The sequence below is a fragment of the Enhydra lutris genome, unplaced genomic scaffold, assembly GCF_002288905.1.
Source record: "Enhydra lutris kenyoni isolate GAN:26980312 unplaced genomic scaffold, ASM228890v2 scaffoldscaffold3, whole genome shotgun sequence".
Classification (NCBI taxonomy): Eukaryota; Metazoa; Chordata; class Mammalia; order Carnivora; family Mustelidae; genus Enhydra; species Enhydra lutris.
This window is the reverse complement of record NW_019154087.1, coordinates 39,026,954-39,039,224: the sequence shown is the minus strand read 5'-3', so window position 1 is coordinate 39,039,224 and position 12,271 is coordinate 39,026,954. Positions and strand designations below refer to the sequence as shown.

Here is a 12,271-nt window from a genome sequence, read left to right as displayed (position 1 = left end):
TCGCTACCCACCGGCGCCAGCACCTGTTAACCCCTTACCACCTGTTGACTTGCCCTCCCTGCGCTTCCAGTTAATGATCTGCCGAACACGGCTTGCTTACTTCACCGAGAAAACGGAGAGGGCGGACTGGGGGATTTAAGGTAATAGAGAAATAAAAGTTGGCTGCTCACGCTCCATGGAGCATCCTCGCGTTTCCCAAGGGAAAAGCGTATCCCAGAGAACCAGCGTAACCTTTCAGCCTTTGGGGATGAAAGAATGGGATATCGGATGCCAGAGGAAGCCAGGTCAACTTACTTTCCTCAGCTCGCTAAAGAGATAAGCACCCACCTCTGAGACACTCGACACAGCGGGTCCTTATGGCAGCAACAACCTCCCTCCCAGAAGTCCACGACTCCTCTCCTCCCCGGTTTCCCCCAGTATTTACAAAGCTGCCCGTTTAGATCCATGGGTACTTACCTGGGCCCCTCTGATCCTCACAACTACAGTTCCTCTCAACAACCCTCTTACAGAAGGTTTATAAAAACAATTCCCAAATATTATTTAAATGGGAAGAGGGAGAATTAGAAGCGCACAGGAAGGGAGGAGGCGGCACCAGGAGAGAGATGGTCCCCAGAGGAGGCTGCTGTCAGCACAACCCGGTGATGAGAGGCTGGGGGCGTGGGAGGCAAACCCACGAACCTGTCGTCGAATTGCCACTCCCCGTCCCCCGCACAATTGGATCCGAGAGAAAGAGACAGAGGGTCGGAAGGGAAGGCAGGGAGAGAGCGCAAAGGATGCTAAGGGCCGGGCTCGGTCCTCAGGTCTGCTCCAAAGCCAGCACACACCTCGCCCCACGCTGCGGCGCTCGGTCTCTCACCCCCTCTGTCGGGTCCCCTTCTCGTTGTCGTGGTCTTCCTCCTCTTCCTCTTTCTCCTCCTCCTTCTCCTCCTCTCACCGCCCCCGCAGCTGATTTGTCAGCGCCTCTCCCCGCCCCTCTCCCGGCGCTCGCTGCTTTCCCTGCCGCGTGCACTTCACTCCTCTACTCGGGTGAGGATGGGGATGGGGGCGGGGGCGGCGGTGAGGGGGAGGCTGTACCTCCAACTCCAGCCGCTAACCTGTGCCCGGGGAGGTGGCGTGTTCTGAGCTTCACCTCGAGTTCAGGATCCAGGGGACTCTTGGGGCGATCTGGAGCTGTTAGGCTTAGGCTGATGTTTCTCCCTCTTTCCCATCCCCCCTCCTTCCTCCTTCGCTCTCTCCGCCCTTCCCTCTGGTTCCTCACGGGACCCTCTTGTCGGAGAAACCTTAGTGGAGTGGGGGTCTGAGGGATCGACCACCAAAGATAGAGCCGTCATCTTGGGAGGCTACTGAAGGTGGCAGGCAGCTGGGGAAGGGTGCTCAACCAGTGCTACCAAGAGCACGTTCCCCTCGGATCGCTGAAATTCTGATGAACGATGGTCGGACACAACGTTAAGGATGTTTTTGTTCAAGTATTACTCAGATTTTCGTTTGCTCTTATCCTCTTAACCTCGGATGAGCCCGAAAAGGTCCCGCGGATGGAGAGGAGACTAGTAAGGAAGAGTTACAGGTTGAGGCAGGAGGAGCCTCTTGGAATCTCCTTCCACCCCACCATCACCATTTTCTTGTCCGCCAATCAGCGGCTGCCAGACGCCGATTTTTCCCATCAGTGGAACACGGAATAAATATTCCCGAGCCGTCGATACCAAGCGGTCTTGGGTTTTTCTTTCTCGAGATGGAATTTACTTTTCACACGCGAGTGCCTGATGGAGGAGACGAATCTAGCGTGGTTTATTCTCCTGAACCATCACATTCGATTTTTTCGTCCCTTCATACTACTCACCTTTCTCATTCGATTCACGGTGCCCTCGAAGCTGACACCCCACACATCCCTTCCCACACACAGACACGCAGACATACGCGCGGGCTGGAAGACAAATTTTGCATTGCTTAACACATTTCACCTCTTTCGGAGCTGGAGGGAAAACAGCTGTTCCTGGATCACACCAGAATGGAGAACCAAGCTCCTCCCTCTAACAGAACGCGTTCGCTGTTTGTGCCTGAATTGGGAGGATGATTTTAGCACTGGAAGGGAGAAACAAGTCTTTGCTGTATGTTTTTTGTTTGTTTGTTTTGCTTTGCTTTATTTTTTTTTTTGTAGAAAAAAATGCTTTCTGTAGCCCCGCACTCTTTTAGGTTCTGAAATTTGAATAAAATTCAATTTTTTTAAGATATTTTATTTATTTATTTATTTATTTATTTATTTATTTATTTGACAGAGAGAGAGAGAGGGAGCATAAGCAAGGGGAGAGGGAGAAGCAGGCTCCCCACCCCAGCAGAGAGCATGACCTGAGGCTGGAATCCAGAACCCTGGGATCATGACCTGACCGGAAGGCAGACACTGAACTGACTGAGCCACCAAGGCATCCCAGTAAAATGCAATTTAAATCTACAAAACAACTCTTTGAAACCAAAATCAAAACTTAACAACAATAACAACAAAACAGGAAGCAGGGACCATATACATATACATATACATATAGATGATATAGATATAGATATAGATATAGATAGATATATTGCTTAAACACATCCTTGCACTATTGGTCTGCCCTTTTTAAAAGCAGCCTTTCCGATTGCTCATATTTTGTTTCCTTGAGATCAGAAAAAGAAAGTTAAACTTTGCAGCTGGTTTGCTGTCTAGTTTTGAGACTTTGACAAGTTATGTCCTCTGTTCAGTTTTGTTTTGTAAATGAGGAGATGAATGCAGATGAGCCCTCTCTTTTCAACTTTTTACTCTGAAAAATGTTTAAACATAAACAAAAGTTGAGAGAATTTAGGATTCCATGTGAATATCACCTAGCTGTCACCATTTTTTAACGTATGGCTAATCACTTTTGATCTATATGTTCACCCACTCTACATTTTTTTATCACCACACTTTATGTTTTACTAAATCCCAAGAATTACATATATCCTTTCACCTTTAAATATTTCAGCCTGTATGTATAAAATATAAGAACTGTTTTAAAATATCCACAATAACACTTAGATGATCTTTTTAAAAATTGATGTATAATATACATATGGTGAAATCTTCAGATCTTAAGTATTCCTTTAAATTAGTTTTGAGAAATGCATGCATTAGTGTAACCCACACCATCTTGATATGGTTATAATTTTAATTTGTGTTGTTATTTTATTTGGGATTTTTGCATTTGTATTTTCAGTAAGGATCTGTAGTTGTTTATCTGTGGTTCTGTGTGTATGTGTGGGGGGCATGTGGTTATATAAATGTGTGTTCTTTTTGTTAACCCACACCATTTTGAAAACAGAACATTTTCATCACCCCCAAAAATTCCCTTTTGCCCTTCATAGTTGTACATATTTTAGAATTGCACAAAAATTGAATCATACAATATGAAATTTTTTCCCTTTCCCTCAACATATTTGTGAAGTTCATTTATGTCGTGACATGTATCAGTAGTTTGTTTCCTTTTATTGCTTTTGGGGTCTTTTTTTTTCCTTTTATTACTGCAATAAAATATCTTCTCCACTGTGACCTATCACTGCAAGTTACCTTGATAGACTATAATGACAATTATTTAATGTATTATATGACATATTTATAGTTTAAAAGGGATCCCCTTGAAACCTAGGGCTTTAAATCAAAGGGGCATATTCTTAGGTCCATGACAGACCAATGAGAGAATTATTTTGGAGTGGCTATTACATTTTTGTGCTTCTTATAGCATAGCATGATACCATAACACCTTTATATAGTACTTTATGATTCACAGAAAACTAATGTACTGTATCATTTAATCACAACAAGTAGGTAGATTAAGTTTTATTATGTACCTTTTATAGTCAGGGAATCTGAAGCTCAAAGAATTTTAGTTAAAGGCTGAAATTGCCTAGCTCTTCAGTGGCAGAGCTAAGATAATCTAGCAGGAACCATGCCAAAAGGCACAACTCTCTCCTGAGTTATCAGTTTCTCTCTAAAACCTTACAGACTGGGTGGGAGGAAAAAGATGGGACCCAGTTCTGTTAGAAATAGCCTTAGGGTTTAGATTTGACTGTAGAAATCAAGAAGAACTTGAGCTATTATAAAACAGAGCATCCATATTTGAAATTTTGCCAAAAGAAAAAGAAGGGGAAAAGAAAAAAGAAAGAAATTGTAAGCCAATTTTTGGCCAATTAGAATTATAGTTATAATTCTGTATTCTACTCCTCCTTTCTCCCCCAAAGCATCTTGAATACAGTAAGCATTCAATAAACTTTTAATTACTGGTGATATCAAGAGTGACATTGGTTATATTCTACTTATAATTCTTTAGCTCTGCATTCTTAAGGAAATGGAATTACTCTAAGGACAAAAAAAAAGAAGTTAATAAAGACTTTTTTAATATTTTCATCATTGATTGACATCATAGCCTTAAGTAAACTTTTAACTGTGTAAATATAACTTTAAATTCTAAACTTGAAAAAAATTTAACTCACAAATGTCTGTACTTCATAAAGAATATGGAAGAATAACCTACTGAGAGACATTGCTGATGTGCGCATTTTGTTAATAACTAATACACATGTGTTCGGTTTTCTCTTTGATAAATGAAATCCAAACACTTTGCTATTCTCTCATGAGATTGTTTTATCTGAATTTAATATAGTAATTTAGCTAGAGATTAACGTTCTGTGAGATATATGGTTAGCCTAGAGTCTCTTTGTATTCCCCTTACAACTAATTTTCTAAGTGTGCCATATGGTAAGCTTGTGCAGCAAAGTGGAATGGCATGAAAAATAAGGAAGCTTCTTGTGACCAAGTATTAAAGAGCAGATAGGAATTGATTTAATATCTTTAAGTGAAGAAAATACAATCTTTACTGTCTTTGGATAATATTCTAGATTTGTTGTGAACACAAGGGACAATGTAATGTTGTTTCTTGGGCCACCTGTATCTTATTCTCTGTTTGTACCTTTCTCTCATTTTCTGCAGATGTACGAAAAGCATGCCCTAGTGACATCATGGTGGGTTTCTCTTGTAATTTCATAGTGAGCACAGAAGCGAAGGCCTCATAGATACAGGTGGGATAACAATTGTGTACAATTTTTAAAAGCAGTTGAGCTTGATACAGGGCAATAAAGTTACTCCAAAAAGATATGAAAAACAGTGAAGAGAGAATATAGTGTCCAGAGGAGATTTTCTAATTTGACCCCATGAACAACTTCATTTTCTCTACAATACCATAGGTCGCAAAAAATAATGGACATTTACTGTAGCACAATGTAACTTATCATATCTATTAATATTATAGTATATCCTCAAAAATGTAGAATGACTGCAAATTGTGACCACAAGAAAGTGCCATGTGAAATAGGTGAAATTCAATTGCATATCATTTTAAATGTCCCTGTGAGTTTTTTGGTGCTAAGAATACAAAGACACGCACAATTCCAAGACTAAGTACTTTAAAGCCAGATAGAAAAGACATTTGAGTATTTTAGGATTTAAAAAGTTCAAATACTTTAGTATTAGAAGAAAATAAACATATTTATGAGCTTAAGAAATGCACTAAACCCTGGTGAGCCTGAAAGATTTCTGAGAATAGGGATAGCAGGTACAAATTAAACACAGAGACTTAGCAAGTTTCTACCACTTAGTAGCAGTGACTGAGAGCAAGTATCCAACATCTCTTATCTCAAATTTTCTCACCTATTAAATGAGGATGATATCTCACTTGTCTTGTGTGATCACTGTAAGGAATAAATTATACGTTTCTCAGCAAAGAACTAAGAACTGGCATTTCTCAGTATAAGTAGGCATTATTATTACCTAGTCCCCGTGCCTTTGGAAACACTTTTTTGTTAGAGCAGTTTGAATATTATTCCCAGGCCTCCCTGACCTTCCATCTCCCTTATAACATATCTGAGGTATTTGATGTCTCCCTATCAATAACTTTGGCTTATTATGGGAAATAAAACATTTCTAACCAGGGATGGAAGTTGTGGGAAGCTTGGAGTAGGGGGAGATAAGAAGGATTTATAGGGATCATTAATTAAAAATCTGCCAATATCGCTTTTCTCTTGTTAGTGTATGGATTACAGTAACATCACTCATAGCAATTTGCTTCAGCAGTTTGAAGAAATAATAGTGATCATGATAGAATTAATGTTTACTATATTTATTGGCAGTTTTGCATTCTTGAAACCTCGTTTCTTTAAAGAGGTTGTGGCAGAGCTCTATATGAATTATGTTGATTTGCCATGGGAGGGAAATAAAATGACACAACAAATAGTTTCCAAATTTGCCAGACTCATTGAGACAGCAGTTCTGAAAGGTTCTGGATGAATATCCAATTCAGAGATAAACTCAGCCTCTAATGCTCCAGGTGAGTGAAAAATGGACAGACTGACAAGACAGTGACAGATCTACTTTTCAACAGCACTTGAGTTTAGAGGAGAGAAAATAAATGGATGAAAAATATTTCAGGACAAATTATAATGTTTTGTGTAGTATTTAGAACTGAAGTTATAATGCCTTTATAAATAGAAATCATAGCAAATTAATAAAATGAGCATGTTTTTCTTTTAACATCAAAATTATCCAGGTAGCTAATGTATTTCCCTCTGTAGATAATTTAACAGTGGCATTTAGGAAGTTTTAAGTGGCATTTAAGAAATTTTTTCAGCTGTAAGTGGCATTTAAGAAATTTTTTCAGCTGTAAATAAAAAGTACATCATTAATATTTTGAAAGCTGGATACCCCACCTAAATTTGGAAGTTTACATTATTAAGAAATTAAGAACATGAAATTATTCAGAGAAGAAATTCTTTTTTCCTTCCTTCTTTCTTCTTTCCTTCCTTCTTTCCTTTTTTCCTTCCCTCCTTTTTAAAGTAGGCTGCACACCCAGCATGGAGCCCAACACAGGGCTTGAACTCACAACCCTGAGATCAGGACCTGAACTGAGTTCAAGAGCTAGATGTTTAACTGACTGAGCTATCCAGGTACCGTAAGAAGAAATTATTTCTTAGTTGCTACTTGATAAAGAGTTTAGCATTAAAACATAACCACACCAATAAATATGTATTTGTAAAATCATTTTTGACTAAAAAATTATATTGTTCATATAATCAATCTTTTAAAAATTAATCTTAATTTTCATAAACATCACTTGAGTTCAATTTCTCTCCTACAATCTTCCCAAAAATGGGACAAGAGCTTGCCTGATAATTGTTCATATATACTTGTGTATTATGAATGAGCTTCTCTTAAATCAGCTTCTCTGTGGTGAGAAATAATTGTTCTTTAAGCCTCACAGATTCTCTTCTGAGTCAATTTCTGTTTAAATTCCCCTTCACTCTCCTTATTAAAATATTAGACCTTAATATGGGACAGGAATTCATCAAAATCCTAGAGGGGAACACAGGCAGTTACCTCTTCAATATCAGCCACAGCAACTTCTTTCAAGACATGTCTCCAAAGGCAAAGGAAACAAAAGCAAAAATGAACTTTTGGGACTTCATCAAGATGAAAATCTTCTGCACAACAAAGGAAACAGTCAAAAAAAGAAAGAGGCAACACAAGGAATGGTAGAAGATATTCTTAAATAACACTACAGACAAAGGGCTGATATCCAACATCTATAAAGAACTTCTCAAACTCAACACCCAAGAAGCAGATAATCAAGTCAAAAAGTGGGCAGAAGATGTGAACAGACACTTCTCCAGTGAAGACATACAAATGGCTAATAGACACACAAATGGCTAACAGACACATGAAAAAATGTTCATCATCATTAGCCATCGGGGAAATTCAAATCAAAACCACATTGAGATACAACCTTACACCAGTTAGAATGGCAAAGATTAACAAGGCAAGAAACAAATGCTGGAGAGGATGTAGAGAAAGGGGAACCCTCTTACACTGTTGTGGGAATACAAGTTGGTGCAGCCACTTTGGAAAATAGTGTGGAGATTCTTCAAAAAATTAAAAATAGAGCTACCCTATGATGTGGTAATTGCACTGCTGGGTATTTACCCCAAAGATACTGATGTGGTGAAAAGAAAGGCCATCTGTACCCCAATGTTCATAGCAGCAATATCCATAATAGACAAACTGTGGAAAGAGGCAAGATGCCCTTCTAAAGACGAATGGGTAAAGAAGATGTTGTCCATATACACAATGGAATATTACTCAGCCATCAGAAAAGATGAATACCCAATTTTTGCATCAACGTGGGTAGAACTAGAGGAGATTATGCTGAGTGAAATAAGTCAAGCAGAGAAAGTCAATTATCAAAAGGTTTCACTTACTTGTGGAACATAAGGGATAACATGGAGGACATTAGGCGAGGGAAAGGATAAGTGAGGGGGGCAGAAATCAGAGGAGAAGACAAACCATGAGAGACTATGGACTCTTTGAGAAATGAGCTGAGGGTTTTAGAGGGGAGGGGGGTGGGAGAATGGGTGAGCCTGGTGGTGGGTATTAAGAAGGGCACAGGTTGCATGGAGAATTGTGTGTTATATGTAAACAATGAATCTTGGAACACTGCATCAAAAACTAATGATGTATTGTATAGTGACTAACATAACGGACACACACACACACAAATTTTAGACTAGGGGCAACTGGGTGGCTCAGTCATTAAGCATCTGCCTTCGGCTGAGGTCATGATCCCAGGGTCCTAGGATCCATCCCCACATCAGCTTCCTGCTCAGCAGGAAGTCTACTTCTCCCTCTCCCACTCCCCCTGCTTGTGCTCCTGCTCTCTCTCCCTCTCTGTGTCAAATAAATAAATAAAATCTTTAAAATAAATAAATAAGTATAAATAAAATATTAGACTAAAAGCTGCTTTTTGGTTTTGATTTTAGATCAAGATAGGAAGAAACTCCAAGTAATTAAGTTGTCACAAAGGAAGATTTTTGGGGGGGTACCTGGCTGGCTCAGTGGGTTAAGCCTCTGCCTTCGGCTCAGGTCATGTTCTCAGGGTCCAGGGTCAAGGCCCACATCGGGCTCTCTGCTCAGCAGGGAGCCTGCTTCCCCCTCTCTCTCTGCCTGCCTCTCTGCCTACTTGTGATCTCTCTCTGTGTGTCAAATAAATAAATAAAATCTTTAAAATTAACAGAAAGATTTTTTTGATAGCAGTGGATATTAAACACTTGCAAATGGTTAAAAAATAAAGTTGTATATTTTTATTTTATATTACCAAATTTTACACTGCAGAAATAAATCTGCTTAAATATATAAATCTCCAATTCTTATAGCAAATCTAACTAGAGGTTTCACAAATATGTCTTCAAATTCATGTATAACATAAAAGTGACTTTCAAACATCTTCAATAATGTAACCATAAAATGGAAAACTTAACTCACATAAAAAGAAATCTCACTGACATTACTGAAATGTGTGCAGCTGATTTTCAAGTAAGGAAGTTGTATATACCTACAAGATATTAAAATATAAACAAAAGAATATAATGCACCACATATTCACATAATGTAGATGTTATGTTCAGTAAAGAAAGAACAGCAGTGAAATGATTTGCAAAGTATTTTCAAATGTAAAAGCAACCCATGTTTAATGGCTTAGTTTATTTTTCTGTGTCTATAAAAACAATCAATTAAATGAGAACTCAATCTCCTTAATCATCTTGGATTATGATCTTAACCTATAGGGAACATTTAAATGGCTAAAATAACTCTCGCACATGTTAAAAATCAAAGTGGATTTCCGTGACAGGACTGACTGAAAAGATAAATAAATATAATGCACCTTCATTTTTTGTTGTTACATAAATAGTACATGCACATTAGAAATACCTGCACAGAACGAAAAGGAAAAAACAAAGTATCAGTGTGTTTAGTAACATGAAATAACCTGTTGACTCTCCTATTAAGAATTACTTCTGGGCACTGGGTTGGCTCAGTGGGTTTAGACTGCCTTTGGTCCAAGTTGTAATCTCAGGGTCCTAGGATCGGGCTCTCTGCTCAGCAAGGAGCCTGCTTCCCCCTCTCTCTCTGCCTGCCTCTCTGCCTACTTGTGATCTCTCTCTCTCTCTCTCTCTCTGTCAAATAAAGAAATAAAATTAAAAAAAAAAAGAATTACTTCTTCTAAAAAGGTCACTTAAAAATATGTACCAAAAGCATTCAATATCTTTGAGCATCTACATGAGATACTAGAAAGATATATACTAAGAAAATAATGTCATATACTCAAAGAAAGGCATTTCTGGTGTTTTATACAATTATAAGAATACTCCTGCATTTTCCACAAAAAGGTTTTAGCAATGCAATTTTCCAAATTAAGTTTCTGATTAGGTATTCTCTAGGACCACTTACTCTTTATGTGATATGTGACATAACTAGTAAATGATGAAGTCTGTTGTTTCTATCTTCTTTCCTAAGTGGCACACAATGCAGCTTGAAATATTTGCAGTTGACCTTTTTCCTCCACTTGCCTTCTGCTCTTTAAAAGAGAAAGGTTAGCTATATTTACCTAATAAACTCGTGAAAATAGATTGAGCTAATGTATGTAAATTACTCCTATGATGGTGTATGAAACAGCTAATTCTGCTTAACTTATAAGCATACTTGCAGGGGAGGGGCAACTGTTTTATTGCTTTTCTCCTAAGACAAATGTCTCTTATGATGAAATAATGCTTGTGGAAGTAAAGGATAGATTTAGTTCCAGTCACAGAACAGCTACTAATTGAATAAAAAGGATGTGAAGTTGTAAATACTTTCCAGTTAGGTAGAAAAACACCAAAGCAAGTGTCAAGCATCAAAGAGTCTACCTAGAAGCAAAGGAGAATTTGCCCAAGTGTATCTTGTTTTTATTACAAATTTCTCAGAATAACTTGTTTAAAACCATCTGATTTTATTGTCTATGAAATTAAAACTCCTGGAACACCTGGGTGGTTCAGTCAGTTAAGCAACTGACTCTCGATCTCTACTCAGGTCATTTATCTCAGGGTCCTGAGATTGAGCCCTGGGTCAGGCTACACACTAGGCATGAAGCCTACTTAAGACTCTCTCTCACCCAGGGTACCTGGGTGGCTCAGTCAGTTAAGTGTCAGACTTTAGATCATGTCATGATCTCAGGGTCCTGGGATCAAACCCCCCTCATACTGTGCATTGAGTTCCCCCACACTCAGTGGAGAGTCTACTTGTCCCTCTTCTTCTGCCCCTCTCCCCACTAGTACTTTGTCTCTCTCTCTCTCTCTCAAATAAATAAATAAATCTTGAAAAAAAGTCTCTCTCTCTCTCTTTTGCCCCTTCCCCGCATGCTTTCTCTCTCTCTCTCCCAAAAAAGAAAAAAGAAATAAAAAAAGAAAATTAAAATGCCTTAAGAAATGATTGACTTCAGGTTGTGAAGCTGAAGGAGGTAGAGTTTCACCAGCTGCCATATACAGTGTACACTATTGGATTTTAAACTGGAAATTTGAGCAAGTGTGAAAATTAACAACACTTTAGAAAAGCCAAATGTTTCATCAGAGATAAAAATACTTGAAAACATTAAACATCCTCTGTCTACAACAATTCTCTTTTCATCCTATCATTATTAAAGCCAGCTCTGTTAGAGTAATTTCCAAAAAATCTGTCTGAATCCATCAGTACTTCCAGGTGCATCATGGGTCTCACCAATTCAAATAGTGGAAGAGCTTTCAACTTTGTTTTTATATATATAATATTTTGTTAAAAATCACATATATGTATGTAATTAAAAGAGTTGTTTAGCATAAATATATTTAAAATATACCATTTTCTTCAAGAATTTTCAAACTTTGAGAATATTGCAAATGGTGAGTTTCCCCAATCTTCTTTACAAAGCTGAGGAGGCGTCCTAGAGGGGTCCACAGAGACTCATCTGAAGATAAGAGACTCACAAGCACCGTGTGTTATCACTGCCAAAACAACCTAGCACTGTGGCACAGAAGGGGAGAAGTAAGTAATGAAACTAGGCACATGCTCAAATCCACCATGGAAAGGATGAACCTCAGAGACTGCTCTCTAAGGAGAAACATCTACATGGAGTCACTTGTCCTTATGGCATAAAGGAACAGACTCTTTAATTCCTATCCAAGCAAGAGATCATTACAGAACTTGTGTTTTCTCAACTTCTGCTTATAATCCTTAGCTAGCAACATCCATGGAATTATTTTTACGTGATACTTTTCTCCATTAAAGGTTTAATTACTTAATCTACATGATTTATACCCTTGTGATCACTATAGCTCTATTTCTCAAGATTTCTTCCACATTTTTCTTTTCCCC

General features: G+C 38.4%; 1 protein-coding gene across 2 annotated transcripts in view; it reads right to left on the bottom strand.

Annotated features, from left to right (window-relative positions):
* The window catches only part of LOC111156864 (synuclein alpha), a 162,777-nt gene extending 161,881 nt beyond the window's left edge, over positions 1-896 (bottom strand). Inside the window, exon 1 of one of the 2 annotated variants that reach the window (XM_022517973.1) lies at positions 825-896. The gene's annotated coding sequence lies outside the window, so the exon portion shown is untranslated. The remainder of the gene's footprint in view (positions 1-824) is intronic. The other variant, XM_022517983.1, reaches the window with a different exon arrangement.
* Between the last annotated feature and the right edge of the window lie 11,375 nt (positions 897-12,271).